The 25,495-nt window shown below is 38.3% G+C and overlaps 1 protein-coding gene across 13 annotated transcripts in view; it reads left to right on the top strand.

Annotated features, from left to right (window-relative positions):
• Positions 1 to 25,495, top strand: part of slit2 (slit homolog 2 (Drosophila)) — an 83,999-nt gene that overhangs the window by 17,583 nt on the left and 40,921 nt on the right. The gene's annotated exons all lie outside the window — the stretch shown is intronic.

Raw genomic sequence — 25,495 nt, 5'->3', positions numbered from 1 at the left:
TTGTTCACATTCTATGCACACACAATGGTTTGTATTTTTTGGGTCCAGAGGCATTTAGTAATGTAGTAGTGTATGTTTTTGTTTATGGCATAATAACATTCAGAATATAATGCTATTCTGGTAATAAAAAATTGTTTAAATACAGTGTTATGAATGTTTGGGGTGACAGATATTGCTACATAAATAGCTATGTAGATTGTATGTTTGCTTACAGCAGTTTGTAGTTATTAATTTTGACTTTTTTTGTTGTTGATTTTTGCTGTGTGATTGAGTTTATTTGGTATAGGTGAGAGAATGAAAGAGGGTTTTTGTCAAGCATGCACGCACACACACACACACACACACACACACACACACACACACACACACACACACACACACACACACACACACACACACACAGACGCACACACACACACACACGCACACACACACACACACGCACACACACACACACACACACACACACACACACACACACACCTGAGCGGTACTCAGGAGAGAGTCTCAGACAAACTGTCTCCAGGCTAGGCACTGAGCCATCCACTATTATAAGAAAAAACACCTGTATGTGTGTGTGTGTGTGTGTGTGTGTGTGTGGTGGGGGGGGGGGGGGGGGGGGCACTCCCAGTATACACAGTGGCCACTCCCAGTAAAAGGGGCTTTCCTTGGCATTAATGCTTGGATAACACGCCTACGTGACCTTCGATTAAAAATATTGGCTAGCGCGGTGGCTGGGATATTCTTAAACCAGCTAACATCTGTTGCCATGATTTTTGGAATGAATTATTTCGAGAGGATAAAAAATTACGTTTTAGTCGCATGACATCGGTTAATGGAAACACCATCATTTCGCAATAGTGTTTTATCGACATTTATAAAATATCGCAAAAGTTTTGCGCAAATCTGTAATGGAAACGAAGCTATTGATGTGCAAAATTTGTTTGTTTTGCTTCATGAGCAGGGTGTGATATCTAGGCTCATCTCTAATGTTTTGACAAAAAAAAGTGCTCTAGATTTGGGAATCACACCACACAGCAGCATCATCAATCTCTATTGCTTATTTGACCTGTCAAACTGCACCACGCGGGGCTTATATTCCAGTCCAAACACACACACACGTGAGCATGCACACACACAGCTGGGTTTTAAAGATGTCCCTTTCAGATTGAGCAGGCCACTTTTTTAAATTGTCTTATGTAGCCGAGTGTGTGGTTGTGTGTTTGTGCCTGAGATTGTTTACCTGTGAGCGAGTGTCTTAGTGACGGGTAACAAGAAGTGGGCAATTTCTCGTTAGCATGTAACTGAAACTCTAGCCGTATCCTAGCAACCACACTGGCCACTCCATGGTCTTTAGTTTCACCTTCACAACACCACGGCAACTAGAACACAATATCACCACGGCTACTGAGCACCACACCACTGGAAGCACTTGAATTAAATAATTAAGGCACTTGATTAGTGTTATATTAGCTAATCTGTTACATTTAGGGTGTCAGGTATCGACTTCCTTCACTAGCAAATCAGTGTAAGGAATCAGTGTTACATTTCCATTGAAATGTGGTAAGTGTTCCAAAGGAGAATTATCACTGAAAACTGGAAATATGTAAAGCTATTTCTGTACACTTTGTTTATTAAGAGTATGAATGGTGTATTTTGAGTACAACAAAAACAACAACAAAACACTTGTGATTGTACACAGTTTTTTTTTTTTCATTTGTCCATCCCATAATAATCGTAACGGAAAGTACTTGAGCAACCTACTGTTAGCGCAATGTGAAAATATGTACTTTGACTAAAGTATACTTCAGTTTTGACGTGAGAGCTTAGCATATGCAAGCTGAACTCATAAAGTATAATCAAAGTATACCATGGCCAGCCTTGTGGACATACCAATTAGTGCAAAAAATATTAGAACGCATGTGCTAGTTGAGTGTTCAGAGTACGCGTTGTACGCAGTGTACGCAGGGCGAAAGTATAAACAAGGAAGAGAGGGGGTATGCTGAAGGATGTTAGATGCCTCAGAGGGTACGCCACACAAGTCTGCAAGTTTGGGTATGTTTGAAAACCCAAGTATACATTGGTCTTAACTTGTAATCTAACTTTTGTGGTTACTGCAATGTATTGAAGATCCTGTTGAAACAAATACAGATTTAAGGGCCACCATCCTTTTGTTTTGACTTTCCTTTTCAACCGTTAATTAGAAGCTTCACATCCTTCACAATTCAGACTCAGATATTGTTAATATGAGTGAGTTAATTTGGGGTTTATTATGCAGCTGCATGGGGTGTGAACTCTGGAAGGTGGACTCCATCTTGGCTCCACTTGCTCAGTCGCACAGTCATCTATTCTGAGTGAAAGCGTGGGAGTGTAATTGCTCTGAAGTGGACTCCATTTTGGCTCTGGTCACACAGTGGCACAGTAGGCCATTCTGAGGGAATAGAACTGAGTTCAGCAGCGCTGGAGTGGAATTGTCAGCATTCTTCAGCACTGCTGTCATCTTTAACCTCCTAACAGAGCCTCTTTACTTTGAGTTCTCACAGTCACACAAACACAAACAAGTGAGCATACACAAAGAAGGTTTGACACACCAGACACGAGGTGTAAAAAGCAAACATTGCTTGAAAAATACACATGGAGACTGTGTATGAGATTGATAGGGTGAGGATGACACAAAAGTAAAAGTGTATGTGTGTGCAAGTGTATGCGTATATGTAATTCAGTAATAACAGGCTTCAGCCACAGCTCTGTCATTATTTAATTACCGCTTCCTTCCATCTCCGTGGCAACGTAATGTTTCCCTGATTGGTGTACGGTTGCCGAGTCACTTCCTCACTCCCTGACCTTAGAAGAGTTAGGTGAGGCAGTGGCTGCATCTACAAACCTAGCAGGCTGCCTACCTAGACTGGATTTTTGGACATCGTAGATATCTACAAATGTTGTCTAGGAAGGTTGCGCTAAGTATTGAGACACAGAAGGAGAAAGAAGAGACATTGGGATGACTGAATCACAGACTTCCTATGGTCAACCAAGACTGGATGCAAACACACACTCACGCCCTCTGTGGTGTTTAGTTTGTCAGGTTTTCAAGTTTGTCAAACACCGCAGTGAGTAGTTTCGGTGGTGTGTGAGAATTTGTGTGTGGGTGTTTGTGGAAGTGTGTGTGTGTGCACTGTACAGTATGTGTTTTGCTGGTTTGGCCTTTTACTTGACCAGAGTCTATTTTTCTTTGCTAAGAGAAAATGTTATTTAAATAGACCAAACCTTTTTCTCAGTATGTTCTTGTAAATATGTCTCATTTAGCTTTTTAAACTGTGTCATATAAAGCCATACGAAAACACACATGCCTGATAATCATATGTAAGACAATAAAAGATCAAATACAGCATAAATTAACATTTAGATACTGTTTTGCTTTTCATTTACTGTTACTTATGAGGATGTTACATTGTGTAGTGCCACCTTTATGTCCTCCTGGGAAATTCCTACTTGCAAGTCGTAATTACAATCTGGTATGCATTCAAGTGACTTTGGTCAGAATAAAATCAACAATGGATAGTTTCATATTTCTTTCTATCTCTTTTTCTTTTACTTCCTGACAAGGACAGGACACTTTTACAGCCTGTAGAACCAAATGAAATGAACTAATGTGTAATTGATTTTGCCCTTTCAAGTAGAGTCGAAAACGTTGAGTTCTGAGCAGTGAGCACATAAAGTCGTATTTACAAGTGAGAAACACAAAAATCTAGATGTGCAAGTTGACTAATTATGATATTGGAAGGGCCATGTCGATTCGAAACATGGTGGAAACACTGATCTAAAATAAAGATAATATATCTATATCAGTGAGCGAAAAGTGGAGTTCTTTTGTTTTATTTAGGCTATCCATGTTATGTTTCCGACTTGAATGTGTGACGTGTAAATAACGAAACAGCCGACTCTGGTTTTCCACACACACTTTCTGTCACAGAGAATGATGAGAAATGTAGTTTAAGCCTTTTCATAACCCGGCTAAATGAGTAGTATTGTCTTGCAAGCTTTACATCTGACCTTTATCTACAGCAAAATGTATACAAATTAAATTTTACAGCCAACATTCACAATGACAATTTAATTTCAGTTGGCTTCTGCTGCAATTCTTTATTTGATTTAGAAATACAATATTATGCATGTTATCCATTTCGTAAATACTACAACATGAGTTGAAGGCATGATACAATGAGGTGAATGAAAAAGGGGGCTCAGAAAGGACTCATAAGACTCTTTCATTAGAGAGTGTGTCATGTTTATGGGTCAGACTTGCCCAGTTTGAATAGATCATGTCTAAGTGGCATTGTGTGAGAAACATAGAATGTTGCCGAGCTTTTTGTCCTTCTACAGCACCCATAATCCCCACCCATTTCTGATACACAAAGATCTGAGTTCTCACAGAGTTTTATTCGCAGAGGAATGTCTGCCACCCTGTGTGTGTGTGTGTGTGTGTGTGTGTGTGTGTGTGTGTGTGTGTGTATATATATATATATATATATATATATATATATATATATATATATATATATATATATATATATATATATATATGTGTGTGTGTGTGTGTGTGTGTGTGTGTGTGTGTGTGTGTGTGTGTGTGTCTTGGATGCTGCACAAATCAGGATCTGTTTGAAAGGGTTGAGTCTTTGAATGAAAGCTTAGTGTTGTTCTCTGGCTTACACAGTTGATCCTGTTCAGTGTATGCCCTCTAATCGGCTTTTGCTAATGTGAATTCTTTAACAATCAACCTCACTCTCTTTCTCTTTTCTCCCTCTGTGTCTTAACCCTTCTCTTTCAACACACTAACAACCATCACATCTTTTCTTTTACTTGGTTAATCGCTCCGTTGTTTTAGCCAATTAACTGCTGACATGAGGGCAGCAGGGTGTGGAAGTTGTCTCTCTCTCTCTGCGTCTGTATACTATTTTACTAGGTAGTCTCTAGTAACAAACACAAGACCTCCATATGTTCCTTTAAAGGGATTTTCCTTTTTACTTGGGAGGTTATGTTAGTGTGTGTTAAGTTGTAAATTCCTGCGTTTAGCCAGTGTGTGTAAAGTGTCCAGAGGTTAAGTGAGCAAAGGTGAGATGTCCTTAGGGTCACTGGTGAAAGTTGTACGGTGGCTTAACACTGAGCACCTGGGCTTAGTCCTGACTGATAAGGACCACACCTTGTGTGTATGTGCATGTGTGTCTCATTAAAATGTTATGAAGGATATAAATAAATGAATAGTACTTTTGACAAATGTTTAAAGTCATGTATATTCATATTGTGTAGACGTAAATGAGAAAAAGCAGTTTTATTCTACATGGAGCGTAGGGGGCCGCCATTTTGAAATCACACCACCAGCTGTCAACTGGGTCTGGCAATTCAACTTGTTGTTAAAAAATTAATTTCTCCCAAAATATTAATAGTAATAAGCAACCACACCACTGAGTGTTTCCAGGATAATGGCCTATTCACACCAAGTGTGAAACGGAAATGTCAGAATAATTGCTGATGAGTACTATTCACACAAATATTTGTAGGTTTAAATGATTACCAATTTCAGTCCTAGACAGCTAGCACTCACCAAATTTACTCCAGTACAACATGCAGTATGACACGCAATTTTTAGCTCAGGGCTGTGAACATTTTACAGATTTTTTCGATTGCTAAACGACAGTGAGCACAACTGGAGCTACATGTGCAAAACTCTAACTACAGTCTGCACTACCAACAGTCACCTGAGCTAAACAGTTCACATCACCTGCAATACTCATTCCAAGCAACACAACTCGTAACACATGGCTCAAAACAGGCTCAGTGAGCCAAACACTATGCACAACCCTCACTGAGATAACACACACTGTCACTTAGAACACACAGAGAGTAAAAACACTAGCATCAAACACCAATACAGAAAATACAAACTTTTCATCTTTACAGTTTGAGCAATATCAGTGACTTCTCATATACAAAGTAATATTTTCTTCAAAGAAAAGTGTGATATTCTTTCACATGATTCATTAAAAGTTTTAGAACATAACAATTCTTTAAGGTAAATGAAAATTAGCAGTTTGCTTCAATAGTCTGGAGTAATTTACGGAATTACAGTAATGAGAGAAAAAAGGTAGAAACTAAAAGTACATACTGTAATTCGAACAAAAAAACAAACAAGACACCTGCTTAGCCTTTCAGCTGAAATTCGCAATCAACACTGTTTGAAAGGCACAAGGCTGAAATCTATTCTGTTTTGAATGTGTTAGCTATATATATATAAATATAGAAAAAACAAAGCAAAAAGTGAAACATAAGCAAAAACTTACTGAGAGCACATAACAAGCTGTTGCAGACAAATCACAGTTTTACAATTGTAAGCTCATTTGGTTTCTCAGTGGAGCTTATCATCTCATCACATTCTCATAAAAATGCTTCACGAAAAAGGCTTACTTTTTACGTTTCTTGGAACACTTGCGCGGCTCACTCTTAAATTTTTTTCTTATAGCTTTTAAATCAAAGGCAAAATGAGTCGTTTACTAAGTCATGTCTCACGGCCCCCCTGCTCAGGGCCCTGCACAAGTACAGTGAGGAATTATATCATCATAAAACAGCATCATAATGGCCACCTAAAGAGAGAGCGAGGAGGAGGAGAGAGATTGTTTTGAAAGAGGGGATATTACCAAATATTTCCTGAAGACCACCCATAGCCTGAAAAGCAGATCCTCTTCTTACTCTCTGGGGCTCTAAACCTGCCCATTTATGATCAGGCACGGTGGGAGGCAGACATGTACAGTGACACTTGATTATGAGTCAGCTCTGTTGCTGGCTTCCTGTGTGTGTGTGTGTGTGTGTGTGTGTGTGTGTGTGTGTGTGTGTGTGTGTGTGTGTGTGTGTGTGTGTGTGTGTGTGTGTGTGTGTGTGTGTGTGTGTGTGCGCGTGCATGCGTGTGTGTGTGTGCGCGTGTGTGTGTGCGCGTGTGTGTTCGTGTGTGCGCGTGTGTGCGTGTGTCTATAACAGTAGCTTAAGGGATGATGTAAGCGGGCTTCCTAATTGCAGGGTGATACAAGGGTGTGTCAGATCTCGCTGCCTTAGGGAGCACTAGATTTGTGTTTGTGTCCTCAGGTAACAGAATGATATAAAGACTCTTTGGTATGTCTTTCTGGAGGTGTTTGCTTGGATACCAGATAAATGTTGGCTTTTTTTCTCTCACTTCAACATCCTTTCACTCCTTAAATAACTGCTACAGAGCTGTCGCTACACCTGATGAAAATGAGACGCCTGAATTTTAGTCAAAAGAGAACCAGGGAGATTTATATTGACCTTTTTTCCTTTGGGCTCTGAGGATACGGGGTTTTAATTAGTGTTTGGAAAATTTGACTTTTTTTTTTACTCATGCTGCTGGCTGAATTAAAGGCTTACCTTTAGGGAAAAGTGATATATCTAGCAATCACCCACTTTCAGTTTTATAAATTTGTATAATTCATTCGACTGTGTGCGGTCTTCCTTGGTTCTCACAGATAGGTTAGTGTTAAAAAAGGCATATTCTGTTGGCACAAAAATGAACAACAAATGAGTAGTTCATTTTTTTTATATATCTTTATTTCATTGATATTTCATCTAATTGAAATGTAGAATATATGCAAACAGGAAATATTGTATGTTCTTGCTTGTAGTTTGCTATAATTTCCCCCTGAAGTTGTCCCAAAAATGTCTATGTCTGTTAATATTTAGAGACACTCAGTTGGAATTAAATAAATACATGTAATTAGCTTTGTAAAAACTATGTAACAGTCTATGGTATGTCCCCCTGTTCTTTGTGTGTGTGTGTGTGTGTGTGTGTGTGTGTGTGTGTGTGTGTGTGTGTGTGTGTGTGTGTGTGTGTGTGTGTGTGTGTGTGTGTGTGTGTGTGTGTGTGTGTGTGATTGCAGGAATGTGCATTTAAAAAGGGGGTAGGAGGAGAGAAGAGGAGAATGACACCACTCTACCTGTTGAAACAAAGCACAAATGTAATAAGGCTCTCCTGACTTTTGTTTTGTGTGTGTGTGTGTGTGTGTGTGTGGAGGGGGTTAACAAGAAAAGTTCAAAAGTTCAATTATAAAAGGGTTAGTGCATGTTTTTATGATTCATTGCATTGTTATGCCTCTGCGGTGTTTGCACACAAACACACACACACACACACACACACACACACACACACACACACACACACACACACACACACACACACACACACACACACACACACACACACACACACTAATAAACACAATTTCAAATGACCCAAACAGCTTCAAATGACTGTGAAGAGTAAAGGATGTTTCATTGGTATAATATTATACAAAAATTATATCTGATGTTCATTCTATGTTATCTTTTTTCCATCTCTTCATGGAGGTTGAGGGGGTGAGGGGCAGGGAAAGGGGCGATGAGTTTGACGGGGCGGCAGCGGTAAACGAGTGTGACTGCAGTGAGAGTGACGTGCTAAGCAGAGGGGTGGAGACGCTTGTCTTTTCAGAATGAAGGGAATCACCATGGCAGCAATTAAAAGCCTGAGGCTCCCCGCGCTGGGTCAGTGTGCACAGGGAGATGAAAGTGTGTTTGTGCATGCATGTATGTGTGTGTCAGAGAGTAAGTGAACTCCCCAAAAGCCGTTACTCAGCAGGGGGGGAGAGAGAAATGAACTAATGAACTTTTAGAGGAGCAAATCTTTGAGACAAGGACAGGTGTCAGCTACAAAGAGGTGATGAACTGATTAAACTGAACTGTAATAGTTATGAGTGAGAATACCTGCTTTTGTTTACTGGTTTGTGCATCCGTTGTTACAGTATGGAGTTAATGATTAAAGATGACACGGACAGCATTCACAACTCATTTAAAAAAGAATGCGTTTATTTACTCGCCCTCATGTCTTAATAGTGACCAGGGGCTGTCAAGCTCAGAAAAGGGGAGAGTAAGAGTGTGTGTATATATATATATATATATATATATATATATATATATATATATATATATATATATATATATAAATGGGCCATTAGTCTTTTGAGTTGTAACTGTTCATACACACTCACACACCCTCTCGTACACAAGGCACAGTCACCCGCAGCTGTACCTGTATTGTTTTTTCCAGTGAGGTGGAAATTGCTACGATGGTCTTGACATGGTTGTTGAACATGCATTTATGGAATGTGTCTTTATGCAATTCTACAATGCTCTATCAGGCATAGAAATCAGTAGTTTAGATAACCCTGTGTGTGTGTGTGTGTGTGTGTGTGTGTGTGTGTGTGTGTGTGTGTGTGTGTGTGTGTGTGTGTGTGTGTGTGTGTGTGTGTGTGTGTGTGTGTGTGTGTGTGTGTGAGAGAGAGAGAGAGAGAGAGAGAGAGAGAGAGAGAGAGAGAGCACGAGAAATAGTTAAAGGCATAGTTGACCCAAAAAATGTATATTCATTTGCTTACCCTCATGTTGATCTAAACCTTTATGACATTTGAAGGTGAAATTTTTAAGAATGTACTGAACTGGTTTTCAAACATCAAATAAAAGGATCTGAAAGTACCATAAAAGAATAAATTATCTGTAAAATGGCATATGAATTGTCTCATATATTAGAAATCTTCTGAAGCCATATGATATATTTGTGTGAAGAACAAATCAAAATTCAGCCACTGAAATTTCATAATACAGAGATATTATATGGCTTTAGAAGATTTGGATAGTAGCCAATAAGTCAAATGGACCATTTATAGGATACTTTTATGCTGTTTTTGCATCCTTTTTGACGTTTGAAAACTGCACTCCCCATCATTAGGCTATAATCGGAAAAGAGCAACCAGTACATTGTTAAAAAATTACTCATTTCATTGTCCACAGAAGAAAGAAAATCATATGGGCATGGAACAACAGGATGGTGAGAAAATGAAAAGTTTGGGGGTAAACTGTTAGTTTAACTCAGAATTTTTAACTAACTACATGTGCGAAAATTTTCTTCTAGCTTTCTTATCAAGCTCACATTGACAGTTTATGCCACCTGTTCTGACCCAAACAAGCTTGACTTCCTGTGCTACTTAAATATATGTGTGTATAGTGTGTGTCTGAGTGTGTATGTCATGACTTCAGCACCTCAATCGCTCACCTCTTCCTGTCTGTCAGTGTGTGTAGTGCTGAACCGACAGATGTGGACTAATTGGCCCTGATCATTTCAATGGATGTGGATTTCTCTCTCTCTTTCCTTCCCTCTACTGTATGTTTTCATTTGGGATAGAAATGTTTTCACTTGGGAATGTGGGTCTAGCAGGTGTTAATTTTATTTTTCCCTTTGTCTCGCTCACTCTGAGTCTCTCTCCCAGGAATTCCTCCCATGTTAGGTCACTGTAATCTCACTTCTCCAGTTCACTATTATGATGAAGACATGCAACATAATACCACCATTCGGAAGTGTGTTTGTAAGAAAGAAAAGAAGGAAAAGCAAGAGAAAGAGAAAAAGAGATTTGCTGGAGAGACAAAATGGACTTTTTAACCTAAGTTCTTGAAAGGAATTTTTTTAGATAATCCCCCTCTCCCACCACTAAGCTCACTCTCCAGAAAACGTACTTCATTTCCATTGATGATTTCTCTCACGTACGTTACGCTCTGTTTGCCAGCTCCTTCCTAAGAGCCTCAAAACGTCGGCCATTGCAGTGCCCTTTACAAAACCAACTTCCTCCTCATCACCTCTTTCTCTATGAGGTCTCTTCCTCTTTTGATGCGTTTCTCATTCTGACTAGTAATCGTTTGGGTCGTGAATGAGTTTGGCCTAGTTATAAGACCCCAGCAGCATGCGGTTCAGACAACTGAACTTTTCTAATCAACACTTTCCATGCACACAGAGCGATTATGTGAAAATATGAAGGAATTTTTCAGAAGGTGTATGGTACAAATGCAAAGAAAGAAATAACAATTTGTCAAAACACTCAAAGCAAATGGAAATTTCTTTGTTTGAGAGAAGTTTTCAAGCATGTTTTGTAGAAGACGATTTGACATCTGCATCAGTTTAATATGTTTAAAGTTAAAATGAGCTGTGAGTTGAACTTGATCTTGTGGAGACTGGATTTGAACTTGTGTCAGTGCAAAACAGTATTTCTCATCGAGATTAGGTTTACTGGATGTGTGTGTCTGTGTAAATCCCCCGGCCTCTAAAAATAATGCAGGAACTGTCGGGAATGTGACACACAGATATAACGACTGCAAGAGCTTAACATGGATCAACACCACACAGACAAACACACACACACTTACACACCCTATAAAAACACTCTCTCTCAATGAACCTAAACCTGTCGACAACTGCTGTGGTAGTTAGACACACTCACAAAAGTCTAGAGACAAGCCTAAATACACACACAGTGTTCACTGATACTGTTATGTACAATTGAACTCTGCAAACAACATAAAATTGTCCACTGATATGTGCATCTACACAGTGTGGTGTTTGCATGTGTGTGTATATGTGTTAGAGTGTGTGTGTGTGTTGTTTCACTCTGGGTGGTAATGTCTATCTGCTCATGTGGGCCAGTTAATTTTAGACGTCTCTTTCTGCTCAGAAGTCTCTCTTGTGTCGCGTCGGTGTCTGTGTAGGAATTTGTCACTGTAAGTGTCAGATGAATACATGAGGTGTCAGTGATTTCAAAACTAAATGCTTATCAGATCACACCTAATGTGCTAAATATTGATGTCTACTGATGCATTCAGTAGATCAGTTGTTTTTAAGGGGTTAAGAACAAATATGAAAACTGTCATCATTTACTTAACCTCATGTTGTTCCAAACCCATAAGACTTTTGTCTTTGGAACACAGATGAAGATGTATTTATTAAAATCTGAAAGATTTGTGTCCCTCAGTTGAAAGTCCATTCCACCAAAAAAATGTGACACTTCACATTTACAAAATTCATAAAGACATTGTAAAAGAAATTCTCAAGAACCAAAGAGGTTTGTTCCTTCGCATTGAGAACAGTTGAGCATCTGTTTACTATATTTAATATGCTCTATGGATGTGTGTTGATCCATGTTTATTGCTTGAATCATCTGGATTATTTTTCCAATGGCTTTATTAACTTTGAAGCGTTGGTGGAAAGGACTTTCAACGGCGGTCCAGAAATCTCTCAGGATTCATTAAAAATAGCATAATTTGTGTTACAAAGTTGAACAGAAGTCTTTTGAATGTCATGAGGGCAAGTAATATACAAAAGCAAAAATTCCTGTAAGATGAAACATTGTTATTTATTAATAACAATATTTATTAATTTATTAAATTAAAGATTTTTTTTTAGCTGCAGAGGCCCAACAATATACAACACAATTGGTCTTAAAGTGTTATGCGTTTGTTTTTGAAATGTCTGATGTCATAAATTTGTATGCTTTCGAGGGCCAATTAAACTCTGTGGGTGGCACCCCAAAACCATTTATTTTCATCGCTACATGTAGTCCTTTTTTAATGATGTCTTTTACCTTGCATAGTTTGTTGATAGTATTTGAGGATGAAGGCATGTTTACACAACCTGTACTTATTGGAATCAGTCTAATTTGGCTGCTTCTAACTAGTGACGTGAATTTGGGGTCCTGGAATTGTGACTGTTTGATGTATTTGTGTGTATGCCACTATTTTGGTGACAAATTTGTTCCCATAAGTGAGATGAATCTAACAAAACCTCATTTTGGAGACACCCTCATTTGTTTAAAACACTTTTTAATAGTTCTCTGAGGTGTGGTTGTAGTATTTATAACAAGCAGTATATAAAACACAATGGAAAGTCCCCATTTCAATAGCTAAGTAAACGTGTTTCAGTTGGCAGAGTTATTGATGAGTCATTTATATTATACTGAATGTTGTGTCTAAAAGCATGCATGGATTTGATCTTTCCTTGATTTTGTGTAATAACACTCTCCACTATGGTGTCTAGCTGCTCTGGAGATATAGGTGTGGTAAGGCAAATATTTGTGTTTGACAGACAGTGGTGACTGACTATTTATTGAAGTTTATGTCTGATGGACAGAAATGGAAAAAGAGCAACACGCCAACTATGAATAATCTTTTGGAGCAAGTGTACAGACAATGGTATGTATTTGTGTAACGTGTATTATTGTCTTTCTGTGATTGCAGATGGTATGGTTCACCGGTCAATATGCTACTTAGACACACTAATACTAGCACGCTTTCACAGACACAGCCTTTATCAATGTGACCCGAGCACACAAACGCACACACTCACACCAAGTATTTCTCTCTCGCTCTATAAACGCATGACTTAAGGCCATGTTTTAAGAGGGAGATGGAGAGAGTGGAGAAAAGTAAAAGAGCAGCTGAAGTGAGCACCAATTTGCCTTCCAGCTTTTGAAGGGTTTTTAAGATGCTCAGCTTTCAGTCCATATAAGACATAGAGGAATGACCTCTTAAACCACTAACAAACACAACAACTTTGAATGTCTTCTCAACCCCAATGGTATTAACAGAATGCCATCCTTGCTTGGGCATTTAGATGTATGAAGTGGACAACTCAATATAAGAAGGTGTAGAATTTAATGAAAAAGTATCCAATAAAACTTTTGCCGTTGAGTTTTAAATTCACTCAAAAAAGGGAGTGTTACTTAGTTTTGAAAATTAGTGGGAAATTATGACAATAAAGAGTAGTTATTCTTAGTTGATATAGAGGTAAGCTTTTTCCTTTGAATGCGGATTCGAATCCCACTTTAAAGAGATAGTTCACCCAAAAATGAAAATTCTGTCAGGATTTATTCACCCTCATGTTGTTCCAACCCTGTAAGACCTTCGTTCATCTTCGGAACACGAATTAAGATATTTTTGATGAAATCTGAGAGCTGGATCACTCCTCCATAGGCTTCTTGAGGGTTTGAACTTGCAGGCCCCGAAAAGTTATTACAGACATCGTTAAAATAGTCCAAGTGACCACTGTGGCTCAATCTTAAGTTTATCAAGCGACGAGAATACTTTTTGTGCGCAAAAATAAACAAAAATAACGACTTTATTTCAACTATTCATTTCCTTCTCTGTTAGCCTCTAGTCAGTTAACTTAGTATGATTGCGTAGAGCTACGTCACACGTAGGCTCACTATTGGCTGACACTGGTCATGTGTGTGATGCGTGTGACGTACAACGACAGAAGCTTACGCTTTTACACTAGTGATCTGACTCGAGGCCCACAGAGAAGGACATGAATAGTTGAAATAAAGTCGTTATTTTTGTTTTTTTGTGCACAAAAAGTATTAGTTTAAGTTTAAAAAAGACTATTTTAAAGATGTCTGTAATAACTTTTCGGGGCCTGCAAGTTCAAACCCTCAAGAAGCCTATGGAGGAGTGATCCAGCTCTCAGATTTCATCAAAAATATCTTAATTCATGTTCCGAATATAAACGAAGGTCTTACGGGGTTGGAACAACATGAGGGTGAGTAAATACTGTCAGAATTTTCATTTTTGGGTGAACTATCCCTTTAATAAAACAAAAATGCAGCTATCATGTGTATCTGGAGCATTTATATGCATTCGATTTTGCGATATCACTGAACTGAAGAGTAGATCTACTGATGAAGGTTGCACAGGACAGAACATTGCTGCTCTATAACAAAATCCGCCACTTATAAACCACAGCAACCATGTATAACATTAAGTGAAATAGAAGTAGCAACAGATATTTTTTCTTTGTTATTGAGACATACATCCGAGTGTAAAGAACTATAGGAAAAGAAAAAAAATGTGGGCTGGGGACTTTTCTATCCAGTGGTTGTTAAAGGGATATTTGAATGTGGACATTGCACTCAGATATTAACAGCTTGCAGTCGATTGCAGAGAAACAGGGTTTAAGCTGCCTGAGATGACAAAGTCCGGCATATGTAACCAACAGAGAAGTCTGTCGTTTTCATCAGAAGATTGAGTGTTGATTTTAATTTTGGTTTTAATTACACATTAGGAGGTTAAAAATATTTTTTTTAAATGGAACATGCATGGATGAATCATTCACAATAAGATATATAACACGCATTTACAAAATTGATCGGGCAAATCATTTTCATTTCATGTTGACATTAAACCTTCAAATTCCAGTGCTGACATTGCCATTCGTATCACTCATTAACAAAATCTTATTTTTGCCCATATTCAAGAAAAGATGATTTAATATGTTCACCACAATGCACAATTCAGCTGCAGGTGAAAATAATAGACAATGCTAGAAGAAAAATACAGTGAATATATAAAAATAACTTTAAATAAAAATAAGAATAAAAAACAATAGGTATGTGAATTACCTTGGAAACTTTAGAAACAGACTTACACAGGCAATAATTAGTGAAGTTAGCACTTCATATTTTTCCCCTGATTTTCTGTTGGGTGGGTAATGCACTCACTTGCCCACCCTTAATCTAGAAACTATGAAACTATGGACAGATGGACAAATATTGCTATATTCTCTCTATCACTCTCTCTTACCCTCTGAGTGTGTGATCTATTAAGATAGTCAGACAGGGGTTGACAGATACACAAAGGCTTCTGCAGTTCTATTGTGGTGGCAGCCTCACCATACAGTACGATCATTGTGTATGGCCTGCGGGTGGACTGTGTGTGTGTGTGTGTGTGTGTGTGTGTGTGTGTGTGTGTGTGTGTGTGTGTGTGTGTGTGTGTGTGTGTGTGTGTGTGTGTGTGTGTGTGTGTGTGTGTGTGTGTGTGATCATGGGACTTACACACTGCTCTGTGATGAATTACTCAGAGTGAGCAGATTATACCAGTATGACATTGATATATTGAGACATCCAGTGGGATTTTATTGCATTCAAAATGTGTGTGTGCGCGTGTATGCGAGCGGGTGGATGTATAAGGATTTTTGAGGGTGTAGAGCCACTTGTTATCACACTGGTGAATCATGACATCAAACTTCTCTCTCACAAACACACACACACACACACACACACACACACACACACACACACACACACACACACACACACACACACACACACACACACACACACACACACACACACACACACACACACACACACACACACACATTCTCTCTTACTGTTTTTTAACTTCCAATGCCCATGCATATATCAAACGCATTGTATTTGTGATGTTTATTTCAATAAAAAGAAAAAAAAGGTCTGGATATCTGAATATAATCATATGGAGAAAAAAAACTGTTCGCATTTATGTATTTGTTTGCTTATATAGATGCATTATAGGCCACATGCAAGTATGTGTGAATGTTTGTGTGTTTTAGTTGGAGTGTATATTGAATTCCTGTCTTTGTGCTTTCTTGCTGTCATGGATACATGTTTTTGGGGTGTACGGTGGTCCATAGGAATCAAATGAGGCGTGAATAATATATCTCTTAATGACTTCATTCACGTCAATAGCATTGACTCTAATAAACCTCCTGCCATGACTGGTGTGTGTGTGTGTGTGTGTGTGTGTGTGTGTGTGTGTGTGTGTGTGTGTGTGTGTGTGTGTGTGTGTGTGTGTGTGTGTGTGTGTGTGTGTGTGTGTGTGTGTGTGTGTGTGTGTGTGTGTGTGTGTGTGTGTGTGTTCATTCATGTGGCACTGCTGAAAGTAAACACACTTACGTGTGAGTTTTTATAGTTTAAAATTGAACTGTTGTGAAGTCAGGGGATTTTCCATTTATGCGAGCTAGTGTGTTTGTGTGAATGTGTGTTTATGCATATTTGTTTTCACTGGCACATTTACATTCCTCTTTTGAAATTGTATGAATTATGGAGTGGAACATCATTCAAAGACAATCTAACAGACATACTTGTGTAGTTCATGGTAATTTGATCCCACAGTCTACAGGTTTCTCTGTTGGAGTTTGTTATTATTATTTAAAATGTCTGCATTTTTAGTGTTTGTCTGTACATGCTGAGATGTGTTTAACCATAATAGTGCCAGCATTTGCCTTTTTTTAGGAATAAGTACCATAGAAATACCAGATTTTTAATAGTTCCATGGATATTTTCTTTAAAGTGTGGTATTCTTTGGCATAAATATAATGCCAACTTAATATGGTAATCATTAAGGCCCATGATATGAAGCAAATTGGCATGTTAGTTCATTATTACATTGTAATACATTTACAAAAATGCATTTGAGTTCAGTTTGTTGTGTTTTTGACCTTGAATATCATATTGATGCGTGAATATCATACTCAGTTGTGTTTTCAGATAACAGTGCCAGCATTTAATGTTTTTTTTAGGGATATGTACCATTGAAATACCATTTTTACATGGTAGTACCAAGGTGTTTTTTAAAGTATGGTATTCTTTGGCATAAATACTACGACAGGCCGTTGAATTATTAGAAAAATACTACACACCCGAGGTAATTTCTTACGTATCTAATCCCATGCCTCCGTTGCTAATTCCAAAAATTCATTTTAGAGTCAGTAATGGAGGTTTAAGCCACTGCTAGCAGACTAATGCTGGGGACACACTTAACAACTTGCTGAAACATTCGAAGACTGACTGTTTCCATCGATCGTCTGTAGCAGATTTTAAACAACGACTGTGAACACATACGCGCTGAACACACGTTTGGGCATGATCAGTCATAAGTATCAAATTAATTCATAATTTAGATTGTGTCCCTGGCTTTATGCAGTTATTAATGCAGTTATGAGAGAGAGAGAGAGAGAGAGAGAGAGAGAGAGAGAGAGAGAGAGAGAGAGAGAGAGAGAGAGAGAGAGAGAGATATGTTGCAATAATGAGACAGAAAAGCATGTGCGTCAATAATATTTTTTATTTATTTATTAAATTTGTTTTAATTAATTTGTTCATTCTTTTTTTCTATTATTGACAGTAAACTTCCCTAATAAGTGAAACACAAAGCCCTTTTAACAAGTAGGCCTATCAATAATTATTTATTTGTTATATTATCTGCAATAATTACGAAAACCCGTGCAGCAGGACTATCAATTTATTTATATATTCTGTTTAATTTTCTATTGATTATAGACAGGACTATATACTTTATTTATTAAAATCAAACTGCATGTTTCCATTGAAGTTAGATATCAAAAATTGCAGATCAATCGCATGGGGCTGCATGTTTTTTCTTGTTATGAATTGTATCCTATTTTCCATTATTACAGTTACGTAACCACGCGAAGTGATATGGAACTATAATGCGGTCAAACCTGCCTGGAACTACTTTAGCCGTACGTTTCCCTGAAAATAATTGCACACCTTAGAACGTTCGTCAACCAATCAGATTCAAGCATTCAACGACCCTGTAGTATAAGAATAATTAGCATGTTATTACATTAGTGTTACATTGTAATTACATTGTAATATGTTTCTTAAAAGTGAGAGTCAAAATTTTAGTCAAAAGACAGTTTGATGATTACTGCAAGAGTTTTTGATTTTGACACGGTTTGCATCTCTACATTTTATTTGCATGTTTGCTTTGGCCCTCATACTTGCATACATAACCTTCTGCGTGTGTGTACAAGCATCTGAAATTGCAATAAGAAAATCCCATGACAAGAATTTCAACCACAAAGCAGGCAGGAAAAATGAGCATCAATGAGAGAAAGCGTTTTTCAAAAATATAAAACACTGCGAACTGTACTAAAGTCATTGAATACATTCAAATGAGGCAGTAAATCAGTGTCTTTACGATCCCCCGAAGTGTCTATATGCGGTTTAGACATGAGGAATACTGCGCGGGACGGCAGAACCCTTCTGTGATGCTTTATGGCTTGGTCAGGCGTTAACAGAACCTTCCATTAGCCTTCAAACAAAATCTCCCTTCAACCATGATTATTTGTTCCTGATGAACTCGTATGAGAGTGGAATTATGGGAAAGGTCACACAGAGAGAGGGAGATGATAATGTTGACTGTGTTTTGTATGTAATGTAATCAGATATGTAAAGCTGACATCTTAACAGCTGCTCTGGGCTGAGTTTTATTGATTGGTTCATGGTGGTTTAGGCCTAGGGAAACTTCTGGTAAGGCTGACTCGCAACCTGCTATTACAAATGTGAGGTGCGCACACACCCGTGCAAACACACACACAAACTGCGGTGATCGTTAAGCAGTAAATTATAGAAGGAAATCCTCGACGGCTGTATGTAATTCCCACTGGCAGATTGAGTGTGACTGGAAAACCACACCATCTCCCTCCTCTCTTTCTGTTCTCTATGAGATTTTCAATCTGTGTTTTGTAAATGTAGATTACCGAGAAGCTGCAGTTGGTCTCATATACTTACTCAACATGTGCGTTTGAGAAACTGAATCTTAAAGCTCCAAAATCAACAGCTCTGACAGACACATCCTTAAAGTGACCCACTGAAGAAATGGGCTTAACTCTGTGTACGTGTGTGTGTGTTTGAATGAGTGTGGAAAGGACAGATGGACTCAAGCAGCTGTGTGTGTAGCCATTGGTCATGACTGAAGTTCGCTGGTGTGTGAAAGACAACATTGAGGCCTCGTCTGTATTTGAACAGGAATATTTCAGTTTGACTCACCCACACACACATATACTGTCTGCTGGAATCGACGGCAAATAGCTACGAGACTCAAAACATCTTGAAAAGATTTAGAGAGAGCGAGAGAGAGAGAGGGGAAATAGAGTTACTATCTCCTGTCTTTCATCTTCAAGTGTTTCTTTGTCTCAATTGTTTCGATCTGTGTGTCTTAAAGAGAAAGAGCAACTGATAGACCGACAGAGGCAGAAAGAGAAGAGTCAGAGAGAATGGAACACAGGGAGCGACAGACAGAGAGAAAACAAGTGGTTGTGGGAAAGTTGGTGGTTGTCTGTGTGCACCCACACTGGCATAATCAAATCCTGCTCTCTCACATAAACACACACACTAAAGTCTGACTGACTTTTTGACCTGAACTCAATGTAGTGCTGGACGCACAATATTTTCATGATTATTCAACAACTTTAATACTGTAATGATTTTAAAGCAGTTTTTATTTGCCTTAAAGAGTGTTAATAGATTAGTTTCTCAACGTCTTGTGAGTTTATGAGAGCATACAACATAAATGCTAATAATAATTAATTATGTAATAAGTAATTAAAATCAATCAGTGATTAAATAACATTCTTCTGTCTATGCATATAATGAAGCAGCATGAAACCATGCCTTGATTTTTTCGATATTTTGGATTAAGCTTTTTGGATGTTCTTGTCTTTAATTAGCTGTTCAAGCCAGCCAATATTCAAATGTAATTTTTGCACTGCATAACTCACAAAAAAAACTCTAAATGAATAAAGCAAAGTTTCCATTCCATTTGTTGAAGAGCCTAAAATTGTCACTTTCAGTAAATGTAATGAGCCTGTGGCTCTTTTAATAAATGTAATATAGTACTTGCGGTTTAGTGCATACAGACTGAACACTGTGACAATGTATTTAGCAATCAGCTGCAGATGCTTTCTGTTTGGGTGCACTAAACCGCAAGTAATATATATCATTTATTAAAATAGTAATATATTACATTTATTCTGGTATGTTAGAGTGGCCTATCATTTTGATGATGACTTTGGCATTTCAGAATGATCAAAAGCAACAAGTGAATTGAAAGTGACTTTTTTGATGCTCCTCTAGAAATGTATTTGATAACTGTATTTTAGTCTTCATACCTTAAAAGATGTCTCAAGCAAACATATTTTTAATCTAATATCCAGCATTTTATACACAATATCTCATAGATATCCTACTGATATTTCACAGTCCTAACACTTTCTTGAAACATGACTTGTCCTTTTACCATTATATTAATCTGGGTTTTAGTTCCAAACTTTAGGTTTAGTCTGTATTTCTTTGACTAGAACTTGACTAGTGCCCACCTCACCAATATTTCAGTCTGCGCACGCGCGCAAGTGTGTGTGTGTGTGTGAGAGAGAGAGAGAGAGAGAGAGAGAGAGAGAGAGAGAGAGAGAGAGAGAGAGAGAGAGAGAGAGAGAGAGAGAGAGAGAGAGAGAGAGAGAGACAAGTATGGCAGTCTGTGCCCTCAGAGCCAGGCTTACAAGACGAGTGCTGAATGCCTCCAGTTCATAAACACCTCACTAATGAGCCTCTCAGGGGAAAGCAAATGATCAGCGCTCATTTCTTCACAGATCCCTCTAACATCTGCTAATGTGTGTGTGCGCATGACATTTTCATGGATGACAGGTGGTCTCCCCAACACCACTGGATGTAAAGAGAGAGAGAAAGTGTGAAGCACACATTCAAGCTCACAGAGTACTAATCCGTTTTCAGTGTTTTTATCAATGCAACTCGGCTGTTAGTGGAACCAAATTCCTTGTAGTAAGAGGAACAAACTCACAAGTGACAAATTATATTTAAGTCACAATGAAACGGAAGTATCAACAACAGATCTTTTCTCACTTATTATGATGTGCGAGTGTAATGAGTTTTCAAAAAAGAAAAATTTGTTGTGCTCTAAAATGAATGTGGGCTTGCATTCGATTTTGGAGTGGCTGGGTTTAAGCAGACTAAATGATTGGAAAATTCCAGCATACGCCACTAGAGAGAAGGTCTGGAAGATCCAGTTTTGACATTTTGATAAAACATTATGAGATCAAATAAAAAATACATAAATAAAAATGAAACATACATGGATATTCACAACAAGATCAATAACATGCATTTACAAAATAGATAGTGTGAATTTTCATGTAATTTTAACCTCAGATTAGTCATAATATTTACTCAAAATTAAGAGAAAATGCTCTATATCTATTTACATGGATGTTAGTAGATTGGAAAATGCCAAACAGGAAGCGAATAATAAAAAGCCAATAATTTCAAAATGGTCAAAAATCAGCCAATGAATCTGTCATTGTGTATATAACTAAAGTGAACCTGATAAGGAATGTGAAAAAAAAAAAAAAAAATTGAAAAATGGTGTACAAATGCTGAATTCATCAACTTGGGCTTGTACCAGCCAGACGCGCATTGGCAATCAGGGACAGTTTCACCCTGGCTCAAACTAAAAATCTCTACACTTGCCGCCTGAGTGAAATAAATGTTTTTGATGCTGTCCTAGCAAACCAAACACTTCCAGCTCTGATGTTTGTGTGCTTATCGTGCCATTTGGGGAGATAGCATTGTTTCTTGTTTGTCGTACTAGTGGTAATTTAACGTTTGCTATCAAAGGCTCAAGGGTGTGATCTGTTTCTCTCTCTCTCTCTCTCTCTTTCCACTCATTCCTCCCTATCAGTTCACTCTTCCCTCTCTTTCCTTCCTTCTCTTCCTCTCTGTATTTGTCGAGCAATGTGTGGCAAGGTAGATACATTTTTGTAGAATTTCTAGGGTTATTCCACCACAAACTAGAATATAAACAAAATTTAAAAGTGTTGTTTTGCTCATCCACAGTGCATAGAAAAGACAATGCAAAATGTGTCCATGTAAAGCAGCAACAAAAGAACAAGCAGAGTGCTTTTGCCAAGCAATCAGTTACTTAAAGTCTCGGGGCCCAGGACAAAATGTTAATCGGTGGGCCCCCTCTTCCAATGAGAAGGCTATAGCATAGTGCACTTTAGTGGGCCCCCCTCGTCACAGGGCTTGGGGCAACATTCTCGGTAGCCCATCCCCCAGCTTCGGCCCTGGTTGGCGTTGGACAGAACTTTTGCTTAGTTTTTACTATTAAAAAGTAGTTGTCCACTTACTGGCCTTTCAAGTCAGTTATGACAACAGGACGAAAGTCACATCGCATTATTAAAATTGATCAGCCAAACATATGTTTTATAATGTGTGCCGCCCCCACCCCCACCAGAGCTGTGTTAAAATATATAGTAAGTCACTAACCTTTCACTTAATTACTCTTCTATCATTTTTAATTCTTACATTAATTATTAAAATTTAATTGTTTTGATATATTTCTGAGTCATTGACATCTATAATATATTTACAAGGTTAATGGACATACGTAAACCTAAACAAAAACACTTAGTGTACTGTAGTAGATGTTTCTGTCTGTGTATGGTTATCCATGCTGGTAAGATTGCACTGCCCCCTAGTGGATGAAGATGTAATCCATCACTGCGGATACATCCAGACAAATGTGTGCGTTTGAGTGAATATTTTTTATATTATAAATACCTGTCTGTCTCCCTGGCATTTTTCATTTAAATCCCGCTGCTCTGTGATTGGTGCTGTCATCTGCCAGTCATAGAAATGGCAGGTATCTAGATGAATAGAGCCCTCAACAGACAGACTGACCTGACCTCGACACACACACACACACACACACACACACACACACACACACACACACACACACACACACACACATAAACACACACAGTCGTTAATCTATTACGGTCAGTGTCTAGTTTTTGGAGACTGAGTGTCTGTGTCCCATTATGATTGACGGCTTAGGAATTTGACTGACACCTCTGTATAGCTGAACTAGCTATTCACAGTCTGCAAGGGTCCCATGCTGTGTGTGTGTGTGTATGTGTGTGCGGGTGTATGTCTATAAATGAGAGGATTGTCTTTGAGGGTCTGCTTTGCGTGAGGGAAGACACTTCATTAAAGTCACCCCCTACTGAAACGCACACACAGGAACCCGCACGCATGCATGGGTGCAAAGGTCAACCTTTGAGAACCCCTTGAATGTTGAATCATGTGACCGGGGCTTAAAATCTGATCATGTGACCACATAAAAAAATCAAGTGTTTCGGTTACCTCTATTATAATAATTGATATTCATTGAAATGAATGTTCATTCTTAGTGTATGAAAACAGAGAGAGATAGAGAAATTAATCATTGATTAGATTAGGTTAACTTCTATCAGTGTTTTATTGTGTCATATGAGGTATTTTTGTCCCTCAGCAGATGAAAAGAAAGAGTGAAAGTGACAGAAAATGGAAAAGGACAGAGAGCAGGAATAAAGCAAGGATTAAGCTTCTGTTAGTTTTTGTTCAATTATTGAAAAGAGGAAGAGAGCGAGTGAAGCACTTCCTCTGAAGGTGTTCAGAGGTCATCATTCAACCCTCTTACTCTCTCTTTATTCTCTGTTTCTTTCTTAGCTCTCGATTCCCTCCTGGGTGTTCCACTCTATGCTGCCACTGAAGTGTGTGTGTGTGTGTGTGTGTGTGTGTGTGTGTGTGTGTGTGTGTGTGTGTGTGTGTGTGTGTGTGTGTGTGTGTGTGTGTGTGTGTGTGTGTGTGTGTGTGTGTGTGTGTGTGTGTGTGAACCCTCACTAGTTGTCAAGCCCACCTCCCACCATGTCTTGTGTGTGTGTGTGTGTGTGTGTGTGTGTGTGTGTGTGTGTGTGTGTGTGTGTGTGTGTGTGTGTGTGTGTGTGTGTGTGTGTGGTGCTTTATTTCGATGTTAGTCGCCCTGTTAAAATGGGAACAGTTTTTTTTTAATTGTTTTGTTTCAATGGTTTGATTGGCTGTGCCTGAATTCATCTCGCTCTCGTCTGGGTGACAGCTGGAATGTTTGTACTGTAATCCAGACGTACGTTTGATCTCATAAATGTGCACGCAGACCGGTGTCGGTGTCCTGTACAGACACAGATGAACCTGATTAAAGACAATTCCCATTCAGTTCACGCTCAGGTCATGTCATGATGACATTTTTAAAGAGCACTGAAGACTTAACCATGGCTGTTTAAATGTCTGCTCTCTGATGCCTAAAGAACCTGGGACTTCAGTTAGAAATGTTTGTTCAGTCTCATCATAACTGTTTGCATGAGAGTTTGCTGTGTGTGCATTTTTGTTGCATTTCTTTTTGCAGAAGTTACATTTTTAACTCAGTTCTCATTATGTTTTTTTGTTTTCCTTCCTACTTTCTTTTTCTTTTGTTGTTAATTTTCTCCCGCTGCATATGTCCATGAATCGTTTGTGTGTTATTTGAACACAAGGCTATTAGTTATGTGTAGGTTTCACACTGGAAGATTTTGTTAAAGTGATCAATTATATAATTCCTTAATTTTTTTCTACTCTCTTCTCTTTGGGGATTGAAGCCACACAAAAAACAATGTGAAAGTATCCTAAAAGTGACCCATACAACTTGGACACTATATTCCACGTCTTCAGAAGCCATACAATACAAATAATCATTATTCAGTGGAACTCTAGACATCTGTTTAAGCTCTCGGTGATGTGTTCGTAGCGTTGTCTGATTCATAAGCAAAACTATATTTTAATATTTTCAATTTCTCTCTACCAGAGGGCTAGGGCCCTCTATAGGGGGCCTGGCATTTCCAGGGGGACCCAATTATACTTACAAATATTTACATTTTGTTATTAACATGATTTTTATTAAAATCCTAAAAATGCTAGAAATAGCAATGTACAACATTCAACTGACATCAACATTTTAATTATTTATTTATAATTTATTTGTATTACAACAGATGTATACCATGATGTACATATTAGCTTAGATATGAGGGGCTTTGAATATTGTCATGGACAGAGGGGTCTCAGTATCAAAAAGGGTGATTAATTAACCACTGAATTAATCTGTCTTATTTACAAAA

Source organism: Siphateles boraxobius, unplaced genomic scaffold, assembly GCF_051911475.1.
Source record: "Siphateles boraxobius isolate OS27281-9 unplaced genomic scaffold, OSU_SipBor_1 119, whole genome shotgun sequence".
In the NCBI taxonomy this organism is placed as follows: domain Eukaryota; kingdom Metazoa; phylum Chordata; class Actinopteri; order Cypriniformes; family Leuciscidae; genus Siphateles; species Siphateles boraxobius.
This window is presented reverse-complemented; position numbering and strand designations above follow the sequence as displayed.